The 20,335-nt window shown below is 48.3% G+C and overlaps 1 protein-coding gene across 3 annotated transcripts in view; it reads right to left on the bottom strand.

Annotated features, from left to right (window-relative positions):
• Nucleotides 1–20,335, bottom strand: part of LOC144152189 (uncharacterized) — a 648,411-nt gene that overhangs the window by 288,458 nt on the left and 339,618 nt on the right. The gene's annotated exons all lie outside the window — the stretch shown is intronic.

Below are 20,335 nucleotides of genomic sequence, written 5' to 3'. Positions count from 1 at the left end.
AAGGACGATGTTTCTGTATCGTAGCTGATCATCTCTCGCCAAGCAGTCAACCAGTTAAGTTTGCCTTCGGCTTTTTGTCGTCATCACCGAGGCAGCAACTTTTGCTGGCCGCTCGACCACCACGCTACCAGACATGACGGAGGCGACGGAGCCCAGTTCGCGGACGCATTCACGAACGTAACATAATCCAACAAGCTTTTTCTGAAGTTCGCTTCACAGCTTTACACAAATGCCTTACTAGGAAGACACTTCTAGAGGGCGGCATGAAGGCCGTAGGATCGTTAAAAATTATATTTTGAGGTCTGTTTGCAGCCAATGGAAATTGAGAAGGCAGGCTCCTGGCTTCACATTAAGATTAAGCGGACCTGTGGACGGCGTGCTTTTCGCCAAACAAGCCACGTGACGCGCGATCGTCGTTCGTGTCTTAAGGTCTTTCTTCCCGTTCACTGCTGTGCACAGAACTTCACGCGGTGGAGTGCAGAGCTCCCACCTCAGGAGCACGGGTGGAGCGGCCAGCGAGGAGCGCGCTGGCGGGCACAGCGTCCTTAAGGCAAGCGAGCGGCGATATATGGGAGGGTGTTCGAGTTTCCGAAAGATTAATGCGGCGTTCCGCTGCGCGTAAGAGGCGGACGATCGGATGCACCGGTGAGCGGAGGTGGGCGTCGCGGGAACCTTATCATCGGGTAAGCAGCCAGGGTTTCTTGCAGGACGCTCCTCTAATAACGTATGGGTAATTTCGTATCAGCAAAATCTCGGGGGCGGCGAAGGAACGTCGTGAGAGGAACGCGCCTGTGCGCCAACGGTTGCGCCTGTCGGCATGCGCCCCGCGCTGCTCACATCATTCTGATGGGAGCCACGCATATATACGCTCCATGAGCCAGCCGTGTGTTGTCTGGACATCGATGATTGCTGTATCAATATTTGTGTAAGACCGGCAGGTGGTCCTTGAAGTAAGTTATTACCCGAAGTGCGTCTCTTTCTGGGTAAGTAAACACGCTAGTTCAAAATGTGAGGAATAGAGAAAAGCTTCACGATGCGTTTATGTCTGGAATTCCAAAGTTAATTGTGCTTAGTACGCGCTGTGGACTCATTAGTCGCTGTTGCATACAGATGCATAAACAAGATCAGTCTTAGAAACAAGAACTAGATGGCACGAAGGCGGGACAAAGTTCCAGTAGTTGTTGCGTACACTTGTTTTACGGCACGGTGTTATGAGGTGGTCAGTGGAGAATATGTCGTCCCGGGTGAACACGCTTTGCGGCAAAGCAGACTTTAAAGGGACCTCTTCTGAACTTCTTGGGCCCGAACTAACACCTGTGGAGCGGACTCAGAGAGAGACTGGGAGAGTATCACAGTTTACGCGTTCCGTTGACGTCGCAAGGCCGTCAGCGCACGCTCACCCAGCCGACGCATAGCGTTATTAAAAGGTGTGTGGCATGCTTAGCCCTCTTCAGGGGAAATGGGTGAGCCTATAGGAATACGCCTCACCAAGTGGTCGTCCCTGTGTCACCTTATTAACTAATTGCCAGTGTAGCTGTATTGCCATTTACCCACGACACGTGATCGTTGCTCATTTTTTTTTTTTGGGGGTGGGGGGGACGGTTCTGAATCAGTACCAAAGTTAGTCACGTATGAACTGGCCAAAAATCTCTACCCTCGTTTATTATCTTCGGCCACTTAATAAACTAACTGAATGAAGTTCAGCATTTGTTTTAAAATTCCTATTTCTTTTTCTCTTTTTTTTTTCAGCATAATATGCCACACTAATGTCAAACCGCAACAAAAGCACCTGAGTCGGTGGTATCAGAGCGTCGAGGCTAGTATTACGGGGCGATATATAACATCGTCTACATGTCATCAACCCTGTTGATAGCATATAGGACGATGCTCGCTGTTTGCACTAACACATTGTATTACGTAATTGAGCATTAAACGAAGAATTAAGAGCACCACACGTTACGCCAGGCTTCACTGAATTGCCAAACGCAACCTGGTTCTCATTCGGTCGTGGGAAACTAGGCTCACCGTGGCACTCGAATGCGCAGTTCCTTTCCTCCAGACACCGCCCCAAGACGGCGGTGTTGCGAAACCATCTACACCGATCCTAGGCTCTCGCATGTCGGGACGTTAATCGATTCGGAGTTATGCCATGCGCACCACTAATGGCGGCGCGATACAATAACACGCAGTAGACTACGCCCATCCTCATTCCGGTAGAACCTGCGCTGCCTTCGGGAGAGATTAATCAAGTTGAGCTCATTTGCTGCATGAAAAAGAGGAAAGAGAGAGAAAGACAACAAGAAAAGAAATGGAGAGGACCATAGAGAGGCGGCGAGCTTGTCCGCGGTGGTATTCCCTATACGCAACCATTCTCTATGTATTCCGACTTGAAGTTTCTCAGATTTGGGGGCCCTCCAGCATGGTTAAAGGGTTACGATGTTTCAGTCTCAATACTTCCGGCAATAGCCTACGTGTTTTTCAAAAAATTTCCAATAATTTTTGTTGCCATAGAGATGTTGATAGGGTGAACACTTCTGTAACTGGTAAAATAAAAATCACATTGCAAAGTAAATACCTATAAGAGCATGTGCACGCGCTGAACTGATGTTTACGTAATAATAAACCACTGTACATTTTTTGTTTCATGCGCACGCGCTAAACTGATGTTTATGTAAAAATAAACCACTGTACATATTTTGTTTCAGGCGGATCAAAGGTGTCATGAATGGGGAAGTTTTTTTAAGAGTAAAGGAAATTTGGTTGCGCATTGATTAATGATTAAGAATTGAGATTAATGATTGGGACTAAGAGGCGGCGAATGAGCCAAGGTTCCTCGTTAAAAGACAAATGGAAACCCAGGGTTGCCTGACCATCCTCTAGGCAGCCCACCTTTCTCATGCGTAGCATTTTGACGCGTTACTTGTATACAAATGAAGGAGAAAAATATTTGAAAATATTCGCTTTATTAACCTAATTATCATGGATGCATGAATTATCTCTCAAATAATTGCGAACGTACGCCTGCTCCGAATAAAATTAAAACTGCCTAAAGGGAGATAAAAAAAATAGCAGTGGCTTAGCTCTGCTATGCCAGGATATACGTCGCGTGAGCTAAGGTTCAGCAATCCAGTCCAATCCAGTCCAGTCCAGTCCAGTCCAGTCCAGTCCAGTCCAGTCCAGTCCAGTCCAGTCCAGTCCAGTCCAGTCCAGTCCAATTCAGTCTATTCCAGTCCAGTCCAAGCCTGTCCAGTCACTGCTCCTGGCGCATGCTCAGCACGGCTCTTCACGAGCGACGCGAAACGGCTATCAAGCGGCTCCGACGCAGCGTCAGACTTCGCTACTGCGCACAATTGAGGCCCACACCTGGGCACACGCCTGTGCCAGTGCGTCTGCCGCGGTTATGACGCAACACAATCCAACACAATCCACTTTATTCCAATCCAATCCAATCCAATCCAAATCTAATCCAATCCAAGCCAAGCCAAATTAATCCGATGCCCCTCGCGCTTGCGCAGAACGACCCTTCACGGCACACGCGAAACTGCTCAACCTCGGCCAGTGTAGCTTACGCTACAAAAATTTACCACCCCTTCCTAAAGAAAGTTGAAAGAAGCGCGAAATCTAGAAGTGCGTTAACCTTCGCTGAAAGTGCGCCCAATCGATCGTAAAACTTTCAAAGACCCTAGTCGGAAACGAAGGACAAACCCATGCGGCGATTTCTTGCGCACTAAGTAAGCGCATCTACGAAAGATCTAACTGTATACCGATACGTGGTCTATGAGATAAAGGTATATTGTACCCCTTCTCCATGATCGATGCGTGTTTTGTCCTACCCAGAACCGTTCCTTTTTCGCGATTTTCAAGTAATCATTCTGACACAATAGAAGACCGGCTTCACGCAAGTGCCCCGTGTCTAGGGATCTTATCCAAGGTTTTCGGTCGACCAACCGGTCTATGGGGAAATGCATTAGTCTTTGACACAACGCCATCGGCCTCACTAAGAAAGCTCTTAAAATTCGCTCAAATTAGGCAGATCGTACGCACTATCCAAAGAACATAAAAATTCAATACATTTTCCGCATTTTTAGGTGCATTCGGTTGAGTTAGAAAACGCAGAGGCTTCCATCCCTACTCCGAAGTATGGGTATAGATATTCCTGCAATTTTTGGTGTTGCTTGAGCGCCAAATCGAAACTAAGCCCCCTTCAGCATAGAATCACTACATTTCTATCAATGCGCCGAAGTCACGCGTATTATTGCAGCAAACTGCATCTGCCACCATCAGAAAATGACTGATGTAGCAATATCCCCGTCCTGCCAAGGTTCGGAGAACCTTAGTGACCTGTGAGCTGTTTTGCGGTCAAGTAATCGAGCCCTGCAGATCGCGCCGATTCAAAGTGTCCTTACGCAAGCAAAGGCGTGTTTAACGGCAATTAATGCGACACTTCAGAAATTTCTCGGGAGTTTATTGTTTGCATTATAATCACCAACAATATTTTAGTGTGAAAAGTTAGGGAAGCTGAATGGATTAACCTCCTGCATTTTTAATCTTCCTTTTGTGGCCTGTAAATCCCTGCTGCATTGCCTTCGTGGCGCTGCAGGTAATAAAAACAAACATGCAAGCAAGCAAGCAAGCAAGCAAACAAACAAACAAATGAATAAGTATGACTGAACATTAACTGTAGCAGATGGTTGAAAGATTAAGGATTTCAACGAATAACAACAACAACATAATTATCTCGGTCTCATCTGACGTTCACCCAGATCCCATATCTTGAACCAAATACCGCGCGCCCCATAGTGTTTGGGAGTTATCGCCTTTCATTCAACTGAGACGAAAAACATGTGGGGTACCCCCACCCCGAAACGGCTTAGAACTCTACACCACTTCCCCCGTGAGCCACAAAGTGGCCCGCAGTCTTCGGCGCACAATCAAAGAAATATAACCCTCCCGCACGACTTCGCAAGCTGGGGCCATACCGAAGCTTAGGGAGCTCGTATCTCAGCCACCGGGTCCGAGCTAATCACCCGCACAACTCAAAAAGACATCCTGCCGCGCAGGAAATCAGGTCCCAGAGCCCGCGACACCGAAGGGCAGCGCGAACGTGTACGCCACGGCGACCTGCTTCAGAAAAGGCTACCGACACCGTCATTTTTCACCCCCACAGCCAACGGCCGAATCGCGTACTTTATCCTCCAATCGAGCCATACATCAGCGCTCTAGACCCCGCCGTATCGGCCCCCCTCGACGACTCGTGCCTTTGTTTCAGCTCTGCCAAGTTCCCGGGGTTACGGCCTGAAGGAAGGTTTCCGACACTGTCGCTGCTTGCGACACGCCCGCCACGCAGATATCACGTGAGGAAGGAAAACGAGGAGGCGACCCTTTAATCTAACGTGACATCGCCCTACCCACAAGTACGCTCCTTTTCCTTAACTGTGTGTACTAGTTACAGCGGCGCTTCCGCGGGGCCCTACTATTTCTGTGCTGGAAGGGCGTACTAAGACAGCACTCCTTTCGCACCGTCGATGCCCGAGCAAGATTGACCACCCAAACTGACGAGGGAGATAAGGCAGTCGCTTTCCTCATCCTGAGACGCCTCGATTCTACGGCCAGAATTTCAATACGACTTTCCCCTTCAACAAACCCTGCTCGAGTTAATAATGCAACTTACCTCTGAAAGGCGTTCAGGAGATCGTTACTCATTTTGAACGTGCGGGAAACTTTACGCACGAGGTAATACCACACAACGCAAGATGTACTGGTTATGGACGACAAATCGGGGGTGTTTAAGGGAAAAGACGGTGCTAAGGCCTTCTTGTACCTCGAAGGTGTGTGCCAACCACGATGGCCAACGAAAGAGAGCAACGTTTCGGGCTCGTGGCCGCTTCCTTCCGCTTAGCTTGCTTCCCGATCGCTTTTTTTTCTTGTATCGCAGTTAGAATACGAAGCAGGTGAGACGTGGTGCCGGTTATGGACGTCAAAGCCAATCATGGCGGAAGGAGTTCGAGAGCGAACCAGATAGATACGGTAGGGAAAGGGGTGGCTTTTTATTCCTTCAGTCGCACCTTTTTTGGCACGCGGAAATGGTGTTTTTTGCTAGAAGGCAACAAATGTGCCACTATTAATATTCTCTGCACGGACCACCGGGTTTGTTCATTTTCCTTTCCGGGTGGTTTCCTTTCGTTATACGAATTTCCGTAACAGGGGCGATTCCGTGACGTGTTTGCTCAACGAATCTTGGCCAACAATGAAGGCTTTAAGTAGCTAACAGGCGAAACTAAATGTTCTTCAGGGCTTTAGGAGGACAGTTCGTGTTCATTCACTGTTAAGCACGAAAAAATGCGGTGAGATAAGTGCCAAAGCGTGAATTTGACAGAGGGATAACACAGTGGTGGTGACAAACTATTACGTTCCCATTTCCGATTAGGCTCGTAATCGAGAACAACTTGCCACCCGCCGCGGTAGCTCAGTGGCTAAGGCGTTGTGCTGCTGAGCGCCAGGACGCGGGCTCGATTCCCGGCCGCGGCGGCCGCTTTTGTGATGGACGCGAAAAGCAAAAACGCCCGTGTGTACGAGATTTCGGCGCACGTTAAAGATCACCAGGTGGTCAAAATTAATCCGGAGCCCTCCACTACGGCGCGCCTCATCGCCTGCGTTCCGTCGGCGCGTTAAACCGTACAATAAATCAAATCAATCAAAATCAACGAGAACAACTTGCAAAAAGCACGCGTTTGTCGCTTCGCCTTTCTTTTCCGTCTTGTTAGAATTTGTGAGGGCTGTTTCGATTGAATTTAATGACATTTATTAAGATGGGGGAGGCCACATGGCCGTAGTGGAAAGGGAAAGGGAAGAAAGGAAGGAGAGGGTGAGGTGATCACTCAATCGTTAAAGTCGACTCGTTGGAAATTGATGATCAGTGATTTCTTTGGGAGCGGGAATGTAGACCCCATCTCACACTACCCTTGCCAAACCACTCTTAATTGAAAAAAAAAAAAAAAAAACACATAGAACATGCAGAAAATTAGGGTCTTCTTACGGGGGGTGATCAGGAGACGAGTTCAGCATATTTCTTGCCCAGAGAGAAACTTTAGACCGCGACTCTACCTCTTAAAATACGTTATGATCGGTAAGTAAGACTCTACGGAGAACGCGGGCGTGGATTTGGCTAAGTGCCACCCAGAATAAGACATTGGCGCGTCACGCAGCGCTACTTTACATCGAAGTTCTTCCGCGTGGCCACACAACCAACGCACTGACAGGTAGGAAGAAGCCGCCGAGGGCAACTACCGCCAACAGTTAGTTTTACGACTCTGAGGAAGAAGCATTTTCCTTTTTCTTATTCTTCACCACAAACCTAGCCCCAAAACCGCGCAACGGTTGTAAACCGTCCTTTCTTTTCCCGCTTATACGTAACGGTCGGCCAGAAGTTCGCGGCAGAGAAGGAACGCGAGCAGGTCGGGGTCACCAAACAAACAATGGTCATGCTCAAGAGAATTCACGAGGTCCTCTTCCTCCTCGACGGCGATAAAAGGAAAACCAGCCGCCCTCCCACCCGCCCACAGCTAAAAAAAGTGCCCTCGCCGTCTCCGTAACCACTCTGCTGCGCAGCAAAGTTCAGAACATCCCCAGCGGGCAGCGACTCATTGCCGAGTCCGTGGACTCCTGCCTTGTGCGATGCGGTCGCCGTTTGTCGGTCGCAACCGCTTTGAAGGCCGAGAACACCACCGCTCGTCGGGGCTTTAAAAAAGCTGGCAGCGGCGAAGAGACGTCTCGCGGTCAGCGAGCAAAAGAAAGCGCATCGCGGAAGGGCAGTCGCGCTCTTAACCCCGACGTCTTGGAAAACAAAAGTACGTGCTCCGCCTTCTCGGACTGCCCCGAGATCGCGAACCGCAGATAAGGCGCCTCGCGCGAAAGCGACGCGCGAGCGCCGCCCTGGCCGCTCCATCTCAGCGAAAGCGCGGACCGGCGTAAAACCAGGCAGTGTAGAACGCATACATCACGATTACTTTTCGCGGTGTAGACCTCACAATAGACGCACATCGCTCTTAGATCACACTTTCAGAGTAGAGCACGACGGACAGCCAAGTTTGCTCCGGGAAGCTATAGAGCCAACCTTTAAAGCAACGAACTTTAGCCTTAGATGAAAGAAGGAGACAGGAGGAACGAATAAGGATCTCAGGGCTGACAGTCTGAGAAGTTTACGCACCTGCCACGCGGTCGCATGTCTAGCACCGAAACAAGCAAATGCTTGGGTTGTCCCAAAGCCGCGGCGGAGTTTTATAACTGACGTCGTTCGACCGGCCGTTTCCTGGAAGCATTCGTTGTCAGTTGAAAAAGACGCGGCGACGTTATCCCGCGAGCGTTCCTTCCTCTGCCGCGCCCATTACTTGCACTGGCTTTGCATTTTAGAGCGTCTCCCATTTCTGGCCGTCGTTGCGGTGCGTTTGTTTGGTGTTTTAACTTCCCGCGATCTGCTTTAGATGCCACGGCCCTGCCCCGTCGCCACAGTGAAACTCTTGTCAAGCACAAAGGACGCCGACAACGCGCTTCGGCGGCTGCGCGCGCCTCAGGAATCCGTCGGGACTGATGCCTCATCAGATAAAGACCGTTTACATCACCGCAAGGACGCCCCCCGCCTGTTACTTCCACGACAGGTTCCTTCCACGGCTTGGTCCCACTTTATTTTCTTCTTTGTTAGTTTTCTCTTTTCTTGAAGCAGAACACAAGTGTTCCTGGAAGAAACCAAATCGCTGGAACGCACTCTCCGCTTCTCACTCACGGCGTCTCAGCTTTCTAGGTTTCTCCCTTTCTTCAACACTGTAGTCAGACGAGGAAGTTCTGTTTAAGCGGATATGCGGTTTAAGCGGTTTTCGTTGGAGCCACGTCCGCAGAACATTCTCTTTCCCTCACCTTTTTTTTTTTTTTTTCAACCGGTTTGAACCAGCGACATTAGTCGAAATCTCGGTGTATAGCGCTCCACAGGAGTACATGAGGATGCATGGAGGTGTTTAAAAATTAATCCATCACTCTCTTAAATCAGAATTTTTTTATTGCCCCCCCCCCAAAAATGCCTTCCCAGCAATGCGTTTGTGCGTAGTTGTGAAGACGACCAACAAGGGGCTCGTTGTACAGCGCTCTGTAGGGATATATGGGTATTTATGCAGATATACGTATAAGGCCGTAGGGCCTTCATGCATTTCATGAGCTCTCATATTTCCACTGAAAAAAAAATGTCTCCTGAGAAAGCATTTCTGTAGAATAACGAAGCCGACTTTAAAAGCGCTCGGTATATATATATAGCGTCTGGTAGGATACATGGCACCTGAAAATATCTCCTCGCTGCAATGCATGTGTGCGTAGTTGTGAAGCCGATTCAAAAGGGGCTCGGCGTAAGGGAGTTCAGCATTTATAAGACAATTCCAACTTGGAAGTTTCTGAATTTTTTTTTTAATTTGTACGCCAGTAGAAAAGCCTGTCGCCTGCCCCGGTCACATTATTGATTCTTGTTTATGTATTGATTGATTGCTTCATTGATTTTGTTTCCATTCCCGAGCGATTCTTAGGAAAACAGGAGTCGAAAACAGTGTTATCCATGCTGTTGTGGTCTGAAACGTGGTGCCAACACCAATATCGATAACAAATGTGCAAGAAAAGGATGACTTGAAAGACGTGTGGTGATACGAGATAGGGATCGGGCAAAATGAAATGCGGAAATTGGATGCAAATGTCTTCCAATGAAACGAACGTCGGAAACGGCGCAGTTTCGTTCAACAATTACCGCGATCCAGATCATATGTGCTATTGCGGAAAAGTTCCCGTCTTCATCCAGGGCAAAGCTGCCGCCAAACTTAGGTTGCGCGGTGGTCCCACCACCTGACGGCCGCGGGACGCAACGAGATTTCGCAGTGCCGCTGGCCCCCACCACGCGTCGCCGCCATCGGAGACCCGGTTTCGTCTCCAGTGCGCTGCCTTTCCCGCAGAGCGGCGCAGTGGCCGTCCGGCCATCGTGTCTGCGTCTTGGATTGCCTCTGGCTACAAAACGAGAAAGCCTTTCCGGCGTTTCGGGAATTTTCATGGGCTAACTGCTCTGTCTTGACTGTGTTTGTGTGTAGAGAGAGAGAAACACTGAATATTCTGGAGAGCACGATGATGTTCTTCGGGCCTCTACCCACTGGGAGGCAAGATGCCTTGGTGCTGGACGGCCGTCCGGGCCCATTCCACCAGAACCATCTGCTCCCGCTTAGCTTTACTGCTTTATTAGCATTTGAAAGCTTTCCAAAGGCAATGCAGTTGAAGAAAATCTTATTTCGTGCGAAATTCAGAAATTAGACCGTTTCTGTGACTCCAGCAGATGGGCTGACATGAACCATTAAGAGTATAATAGTCCCAAGTTGGAAGCTTTGTCAAGATATTCTGCCACATAGCCTATTTTCTACTGAATTCTGGGTCAATCATTGAGTTAAAAACGGCTTCATTAGTGCTGAATGTGGATTCCTCAGCCTGTTGCCGCTTTCTTTATTATTATTATACCAAACAATTATACCTGGCCGAGTGTTAGTGCAGCGTGACGATACAAAGCATATTTCTCTTTATTTTCAGAAGCAGATCATTTAGTGTCCTTTTCGTGAAAACAGCAACAACAAAAAAGAATCCCGCGGCGTTGGCATAAAGTTGATTTGCCTTTTTCCCACCTTGCGGGCATTCTAATAATCCGAGTGATAACTCACTGGCATTACACACAACACCATCAGAGGCCAGCATGCCGCTTTGCAGAGTGCAGTATTATGCGAGTTGGTAATCCATCTGAGCAATACAGCGCAACAGAAACAAGGACTTCAGCTGAAGTAGACAGGACGAGGACGAGCAGCGTTCGTCCTCGTCCTGCCTACCTCAGTTGAAGTCCTTGTTTCTGTTGCGCTGTATTGTTAAGATGTCGCTTTGCTCGCGGCTCGCACGAATTAGACGTTCAAGTATCCATGCTCGACTTCACAATCTATTGTAATCTGTGGCCTCTTGGAAGGAAGGATGGAACAGGGCGAGGGCGACAACCTTCTCTTCAGCCTGCTAGGTGTTAGGCGTCTGAAGCGTCAGACTTGAAATAAGGTCGGTTCCAGAGGCAACGACCACTGAGTTTACCTTGTACCTCGCGATTTTCAACAAACACCTTTATTAGCTCTTCGCCACCGTTTGCACTTTGGGAACCTAAGGCTGTGCCAAACGTAATTGATATTTGCTGGCTACTTTGCGACACTGCATTTTCACAGCTCTAAAGCGAAACTATACAAGGCCAGGCTTGTGGTTGCTGAGGTTTCGACCAACACGGGATAGAAGTCCACGCCACTGGAAGATTAAACTTCAAAGTGAAGTTTTACGCACAGATGCGACACACCTTGGCTATGATGCGTCGCAGTTGAGTACTAGCAGTTTTTTTGGATCCCCCTGGATAGTTAACGTGTGCCGAAATTTGGTGCTCACAGGTGTTCTCGTATATAGGTTCTATCATAGGTACTGCCCCTTTAGGACAGGAATCGAACCCACGACCTATGCGCGGCACAGTACGCCTTAGACTCTACGCATGTACTGTCTTCAACCTCGATCTACATGCATTGTGACCTCACGAGGCAGAAAGCGTAGAGCGAAGATAATGTTTGCATTCTAATGTGCACTTGTACGGTATCCTCAGGCGCTTACTACGGCTGTGCGCAGACTTACGCTGTGTTTAGATCGCCGCAATGTAAATCAGGGACAGTATAGAAGGTGAAAGCATGCGATATTTTCCATCGCGGGCTTCATTTTAAAAATACATTTAAGCCCGAACAGTCAATACCCATGAAATCCATTTCTACCAAAAACAAAGTGAAAAACATAAAATTAACTTAAAGCCAATTTACTGTCAGTGATTGCGGTCATGCAACGAATCATTTGTTATCGACCACGGGAATGGCATTGACACAATGCTGCTTCGATTCCTCCAGGAGCCCGTTCATTGTTACGCTTCGGGAAAACGTGGATGAGGGAAATTGTGAAGAAGAATTTCTTAACATTTGAAACGGCCTAGTTTAGAAAGTCAGTGGCTCAGTGGCTAAGGCTCAGTGGCTCAGTGGCTCAGTGGCTAAGGCGTTGTGCTGCTGAGAACGAGAACGCTGTTTCGATTCCCGGCCGCGGCGGCCGCTTTTCTGATGGAGGCGAAAAGCGAAAACGCCCGTGTGTACGAGATTTCAGCGCACGTTAAAGGTTCCCAGGTGCTGAAAATTAATCCGGAGCCCTCCACTACGGCGCGCCTCATCGCCTGCGTTGCGTCGGCGTGTTAAACCCTACAATCAATCACAATCAATCAATCAGAAAGTCATTTACAAGGTTCGTGTCTACATCGAGACGTACATAAGGTACCAGCCTTGTGAAAAATACAATAAATATAACGAGAAGCCTTCGCATTACAGGTGGCAACGAAAAACATTGTTTGAGTTCATACGCTTAAGTCAGTGTGATTTGCAAGAAACTCCTCGTTCTGGCTGTCGCTTCGCACGGCAATTGACGGCTATGTATTAAACGTGCAACGAGGGTTCACTGTGCTCCCGTGGTGTGTAACGAGCCCATCCCTCTCTCAAGTATTTTTTTAAAATAAACGCACACCTGTGCTTTGCAGCACTCTGGAACAAACCTAAATTAACGTCTCTCGTCGGGCGGGTCCATGCTTCGCCAAAAATTCAAACACGAAACTTATATTTAAATAATTCTACATCACACAATGTGCATAAATAAAGCGGGAAACAACCAAGCTAACGCTCGCCCAGCTTGTGGTGCTCCGAACAGCAATTAAATGAGCAGGACAAACTTACAAAAGCGTTGTATGCGGGTTATAAATGTAGAGGCAAGATATGGGCCCAACCGGGCGCTTAGGAATGTCCCAATTACCACCCATCTAACCCGCGCGCCCTGGCAACCGGCGACACGCGCGGTAGTCATTACTACACGCTACTAATCATTCGTGGCACCCCGAAGCTGTGGGCACAAGCAAGCGGGGGAAAAAGGTGGTGACAGGTGCCCGCAGTGCGCCATAATAGATGGAACCAGCGGACTAATTGAGACGCCAGGGGACGGTTGCTCCATTTGGCCCGGAGATTGATTCGGCTCGAATAGAGAGACAGCTGAGTATGTAGGATGTCACGCTCCCCTGGCCGTCCAGGTTCACATACAGCGCTGTGCGGCACGCCGGAGTCGATAATGACGTCAGGGGGCAACTGATCGTGCCGATTGGTCTAAGGCAAACAGATATTAGCGACTACCCGCGCACGTATAAGTCCCCGTAACGATATATACACGCGCTCGCAGAGAGGGCAGCATTGATGTGTGATAACCTAGCGACGGCGAGGCTGCTAAGTTTGGAGCCATGGTTTACCACTGGTAATGCGTTGTAATTGGAAAATTACCTCGGAAGAATTCATGGCAGCCAGCGTCCGTTAACGTCGCACAAAATGAAGAATGATGATAACGAAACGGTAATCGCAGCTAACGTGCCATGAAGCATTAAAGTAGTAGCCATCAGGACTGTATACGGGGTCCAGTGCGGTATCCAAGAGAAAAAATGACCGCACAGCAACGTGCACGCAAACACAATTGTACTGGAGGCAGAATACGCCCTTCATGTTCATGTATGTCAACCTCCATTAAGTTCGGGAATACGAACTGCAGGCTGCTACGTTATGTCATATAGGAACAAAGACTTAGTGAAGCAACAGTCATATCGGATATAGCCTAAAAGAGGGCTGTGAGCGTTAAAAAATATTAAAGCCGAATGTTTTACTTTTTTTTTTCTCTTTTTTCTGACGTGCACGTTGTCATAGGTTGTTAGCGGGACCCTCGTTACACGGCCTGCCCCTTATAAAAAACAGGAAAAAAAAAAAAACCCATCGACCGATACGGTTATGCGGGCAGCGTCCGTGAAAAAGGCATACTACGAGAAAAGCAAACAAGCAGACATGGCAGCCGGCCCTTTATTGAGTTCTTACTGCGACCATGACGCGACGTTGCATTCGTAACAACCAGTCGTGCTCCTTTAATGCCAGCCGATGGCGTAAGCGTGAGCGTTCATACATGCAACGGGCCGAGCACTGTTATACATACACACATGTACAAGCGGCTGCCGGGGAACTGGTCGCAAGGTCCGTGGACGCAGTGCGTGCCCAGTGAAATAGGCGGCGTGCGGCTGGGCTGCAATTTAGGGCGTCCAGAATTATACGGCATATTGCGCTCGCAACGCGCAACCAAAGGCTGCTTCGAAAGGAAGCAAATTGCTGCAGATTGCCGAAAACGGTTCGCACGAGAACTGCGCTGGCAGGCTCTGATTGAGACCTCACCTCGACGCTCTGCGTTATAGAGGTGAGCGTATACGGCTTTGGGAAGGAAATAAAGACAATATTCCAACACCGACCGCAGAATACAGCGTCCCGCACGCCTCCAGTGCGTCGTGATACCGGACCTGTCGTTCGTCGAACTGCGTGTTAGTCGTGCATTGTCACTTTTGCTGACAGTTTCAGACAATTGGGTATGTTGGTGACCTTGCGTTCGTGTTGTCCGCTTCGTGCATTGCGTAGACGCATAAAGTATATGCGTGGCCGTGCGCGCCTAAATCGATGAATAAGCACCTCGTGTGAAGCAATTGGGCCGTACTCACAAACTCGAATTGAGCAGCCCCATGATTTCGCCGATCAGTGGTCGAGCTAACGGAAAAACGGAAACTGGTGTTTGTAGTGACACGGCTGCGTATTTGATAGAGTCATTACGACCGCTGTCAAACGAAGCGTAATGTTGATGAAGAGATTCGCGTGCTTATATGACGCAGGTCGAGATGTTCATTCTGCCATTAGCCCCATTGCGTCTACACCGCGGCCGTGCTGTTGAAAGTGCGCTGAAGGGTACACACCCGACTGTTAGGCTCGAGCAACTGAGAGGTGACGCGTGTCACGGTCGGGGCCCAGTTTGGAGCCGGTGATTATCTAAACAAGGCGGCTCGAGAGGGCGGGTGCATTTCGAGGACCGAAAATCGTGCCCGCATCGAAAAGGCAAGCCAGCAACATTGTATCAAGACAGAATAAACCCGGTGATAGCCGCAGTAGCAATGAAAGTTGGCCGAGTTAGTAGGGATTAATGGTGCGACAACGGCACGAGGAATGTTCCCGTTTCTTATGCTGCGTTCTCTTTCGTTTCTTTTTTTTGCTTGATCAGGAACCTATTGTGTAACACTTCGCTGGTAGCGAAATCCCCGCTGTACTTGGAAATAACGCTAGTCCGGTTTGTGGCGCAACTTTAAGGTTTCCCATCGACGTTCAACTTCTCGACAGGTTATGACATGTTACCCTACCGCCCTACAATGGCGCTGTTAGGAATAAATGTGCAAACGAAGCCCCTCTGCTAATGTTACGTACGAAACACATTGGCGAACACCTCCCTACTTTCAAATACACGGGAGAGAATATGTTATGTTGGAGAAAAAAAATGCGGCTGTAAAACCGAGTTCTAACGCGACTCTTAGCGTTAGTTATATTATGTTTGGCAACTAAAACGACCTCAAAATTATTAATAAGAGTTTTGCGTCCTTCTCATTAATGGTTAGCTTAGACTAGAGCTTTACAAACGTTTTGACGACATCACTGGCTCTACTTTCAAATACACCGGCTTATATGAGAGGTACATCCTATTGGCGAGTGGCTTTAACTTGCTTTATAGCTGCCGACACAGAATTGGTTTGTAATTGAGCTATAGTAACTCTGAAGTGACGATTGATGGTTGAAATGAATAAAAGAACGCAGGCATGTTGGAGCTTGGTGCACGTGCTCATTTGCGTCGTGTGTCTGCGGTTCCTTTTTGCGTCACCGCCTCATTCAGCCCTCCTCACTGCGTGCGTTACGCAATTCGAAACGTATTAGAGCACTCTATTGACCCGCATTGTAATTTTACCATGCCACCTGGAATATCCAAGCATGATGAAGCAGTACTGCACCGTATGCGATTGAACGTCGCTTGCACCCGATGTTACAAGATCCACCAGTCCACCTCGCCTCTGTGCCCACAGTGTGATGTGCGTGATCTGAAACACCTAATCTGTGGCTGTGCGCGATTTAGTACGCAAACAGTGTGTCTCGCAGTGTCTCTGGGCAGGCCGCTCTCCGTGTGACTAGAACTGAGGGACGTATTAGGTCCCTGGAATTCTTCCGAACGTGCCTGTCGTGCTACGAAAGCTTTATTGGCCTACCTAAAAGTCACAAGTCTTGATCAAACTTCGTAAATAGTCAAAATCATGTGTGTTCCTCTTCATCAGTAAAATCATCATTGTCACCGCATTCATCTGGAGTAGCAAGCCAGGCGGCGTAGCTGGCTGATATCGCCAGACTCATTAAGGATCTCTCTCTCTCTCTCTCTCTCTCTCTCTCTCTCTCTCTCTCTCTCTCTCTCTCTCTCTCTCTCTCTCTCTCTCTCTCTCTCTCTCTCTCTCTCTCTCTCTCTCTCTCGCGCGCGCGCGCGCGCGCCTATAAAGCACCTATAAGAGCACGTACAAAACCACCTGAACGGTATACGAGATTGATTGATTGATTGATTGATTGATTGATTGATTGATTGATTGATACTTTCCAATACAGCTACATTAAATAGTACCAGTCTAATCTTAGCGCTGCTGTCAGCAGTAGGGTTAACGATGAAATTTGTTCTACGTCATATCCTCCTTTGTTTTATGAGGCACTAAATAAAGTTTGCTCTCTCTCTCTCTCTCTCTCTCTCTCTCTCTCTCTCTCTCTCTCTCTCTCTCTCTCTCTCTCTCTCTCTCTCTCTCTCTCTCTCTCTCTCTCTCTCTCTCTCTCTCTCTCTCTCTCTCTCTCTCTCTCTCTCTCTCTCTCTCTCTCTCTCCTGGTTTGAAGCCATTGTCTGTGAATTTCCCGTGAGACCAAATGAGGACTGCATGCTCCACAGTGCACGCCCTCTCTCTCTCACGCTCGTTAAAGGTAGTCTTTTCCGCGCAACTCCCGAGTCTAGTGGTTGAGAGCACCTTACTGTGAAAAAGGCGGGGAGTAAAAAAAAGCTCGCGATATACATGTCGCTAGCTTTTTATATATTTTCTTACTTAGCTCCAGCCTTTGTGCAGGAGCCCCCTAAGAGGCGAAATCTGAAGACAGGCATGTCCGTAAAATTTCGTCAATCCCTGGAGCGATTTTGAGGGATCTGGCTGCACAATGGTGCTGCCTTTTTGTAGGTAAGCTTGAGAAAAAAAGGTAAATTACGCTTGATACGTCTGTGTTCATTATAGCCGCAAATAGGTGTTGATCGGCATGATCCTGCCTTGAACTTTAACTGTGTGACAGCGTGGCAGTGGCTCAATAGACATTTATGAGGGAAGGTTATGTGAAGTGGACCCGAGGGAAAAGAAATAGTTGACAACTAACTAACGCGCGCTAAAGTCTGGTAATCGTATCGATACACTTTTAGCTTGACTAACCTTAACGGTGCTTCAGCGGTAAGTGGTCGTAATTTCGCAATCACCGCAAGAAACGTCGGAAGACAGACGGAACGCAAAGATCGACATCGCTGTTAACGTGATTCTTCAGAGGAGAAGCAAGTAGCACGCGTGTCATCCCAGCGAATAACGATCAGCACTGCACCATTGCACTGCACTGAAATGGAGGCAACGGTAGACGGAATACACTGAAAGGCCTAAATGCGTAAGATGTCCAGCTGTGCGAGCGCGCCTCTGAACAACAAGATATTGCACCCAAAGCAAACGCCATAAGGTAAGGAAACCTAGGGTAATTAATTCTCTTATTTCTTCGATTGTCAAAATGTTAACCGAATACGCTCTGCCAACGTATGTGTATATCGATATCGGACGCTTCCGATGGCGACCGAAATCGGCCGCTCAATCTCCACCGGGGCACAATCTCTGACCCTTCATTTAATCTCTTTCCCACCCCGGCCCCGCGGGACGTAGCTCTATTTTGAGAACTGGGGTTAGAGTCATGCAACAGTCGTGGTGCCGCACCCCGATTTCGACGTGCTGAAAGGCTTTCATGATTGCCCTATTTCTTACTGGAGTTGAACTCCTCCAAAGTATACCGTTCTTATCGAGCGTTGGTATTGAGCTATTTTTTCTTCTTTCTTTTTTTTTGCTCCAAACCAGCAGTATTTTGTTATTATCAAAGGAGTTATTATCGAAGAAGAAGAAAAGAAGAAGAAGAAATTGCCGAACTCAAATTAAACCTATCCGACTGACCAGGGTGACTGCTCCTGCAGTATGACTACATACCGCAAGTCCTCGTTATAACGAAGTACTTTGGAGAAAAAAATGGATTCGTTATAAGTGGAACTTCATAAAAAGCGGATAGTATTTGCTTTTCCTGCACTGCAGTTGAAACCACGAAGAACTTCGAGTAAAGCGAAAATTCGATTACATCGATTTCGCTGTGACGAGAGTTTAATATCATGTTCAGCCCGCTTATAACGAACACATCGGGAAACGGAAGCCAGTTCGTTTTGTCCGTTTTTTCGCTACATCCGAACGTAAAACATGTACATACAAATGGCAACGGGATACGAATATTTGTTCGCAATAACCGGTATTTCATTAAAACTGGATTCGCTATAAGTGAACTATTCTGTACACAAATATTTCTCAAAGCATTGAGACTACAATAGTGCCCACGTCACATCCCGTTCTTTGCTAAAAGTCACAGTGAGACGAAGCCCCCGAAAGGACGCCACCCATGGCGGCGGGGTGAGAGGGGGGTGACCGTCGAGGCTGCCTCCTCGTCCCGTCGGTCGGTCGCCGCGGTGCGGTCCCCGCAGCAAGCCCCGATGTGACCCACAATCGGATCACGCAGCGCTCACACGATCGCGCCGCCCAGCAGCCGCCGGCCACACGCATTCACACAGCAGAAGCAAAAAGGGCGCAGGTGCGGGCGACTGCGGCCAGCGTTCTCCAGCGCCACCAACACGCTCGGCGCTCGGCCGGTGCCGATTTAATTGGCACTGCTCGTTTCTTAGTCGGCCCGTACACGACCCGGAAAAGGCCGCGCGACTCGCAGATCGGTCCTTCCCGGCCCGACCGAAGCAGTCGCCGAAGACGATGTCGAAAGCTGCTATTGCGAGCAGCGCTGGGAACCTAACGCGTGCCAACAAATGCGCGTGTGTTCCGGGGCCGACGCTGTGACTTGGGGTTCCCCGGGACATTAGCTTGTCTGCCTCTTGCGTAGAAGCGAATTTCGTTTGAATGAAGCACACCATCACACGTCTGAAGAAGAGCCCTTTTAAAGTGATATCAATCGAAATAGTATACGTTTGCCTAGGTTGAATAAAATTTATTTATACAATTGGGCTGTCATTTACCTTAGCGACCATCTTAAGTGTGTCAATATGCGTCTATTCAGAGTGTAAATTTCCGAGCAGAGCACTCAGTGCGCGAACTGGTTAACTTCAGAGGGGCAGATGTCACTATCGGAGCGCACAACATAGCTATGCACTGCTGGCAGACACAATTACACGAGGAAGAGATCACACAAGACGACGAAATCCTGAGTGAGCAAAAAAAAAAAAAAAAAAAAAAGAACTCAGTAGTGCTGGCGCCAATGTTGCCATTACTCCGTCTAGGACAACAGACCCCATTTGAACCACCAGACTATTATCTCAGTATCTCCAACGGCGGAAGGCGGATACGAAGCAAGATGTTAAATGACCAAGAGGGGCAATATTATACAATCTAGAGCATAAATTGTGGTGAGAAAAAAATCATCTTTTGTTAGAAAACTGCCTATGCTGTAACTTTTCCGCGATTGTTAGGCTGAACTCTGTCACCTAAAACAAAATGGCTGTTTCGCACTAAGCTTTTATGGACATGTGATGTGTACTTTCAGAAACCGAGTAGAAAAGTTTATGAAGACAACATTTGGTGTAAATTGTAGCGGCTAATTTCGCACACAGGCTGCTTTCACGCTAAATACCACAGTTAGCAAGATAACTTAGTGGAAATCTCCAGGTTTTCTATGCAATTCGTTGCGAAAAGTTGACTTCCGTAGAGACATGTCTGACGGCTTTCATCGCGTCCTGGTTGGACCACCGGCTGCACGTGGCACTCAATAGAAAGCAAATTTTTACATCCACTACTAATCATCTAACAGAACTTCGACGAACACTAGAAAGGTTCCAATCAATTTTTCATAAAAGTAATCACGCCACGAAATACCAGCCTAGATTTTTTTGTAGAATCCCAGTGGGTTGGACTGGAGCAGCCATCGCAGACTGAGATGAATAGGCCCTGGATTGGTAGCAAGTGCTTGAAGACTTAAGGGCTTAG

This window comes from Haemaphysalis longicornis, unplaced genomic scaffold (genome assembly GCF_048455015.1).
Source record: "Haemaphysalis longicornis isolate Haplotype H1 unplaced genomic scaffold, Haemaphysalis longicornis Haplotype H1 scaffold_9, whole genome shotgun sequence".
Lineage (NCBI taxonomy): Eukaryota > Metazoa > Arthropoda > Arachnida > Ixodida > Ixodidae > Haemaphysalis > Haemaphysalis longicornis.
Note: the sequence above shows the minus strand (reverse complement) of the source record. Positions and strands in the feature narration are given on the sequence as shown.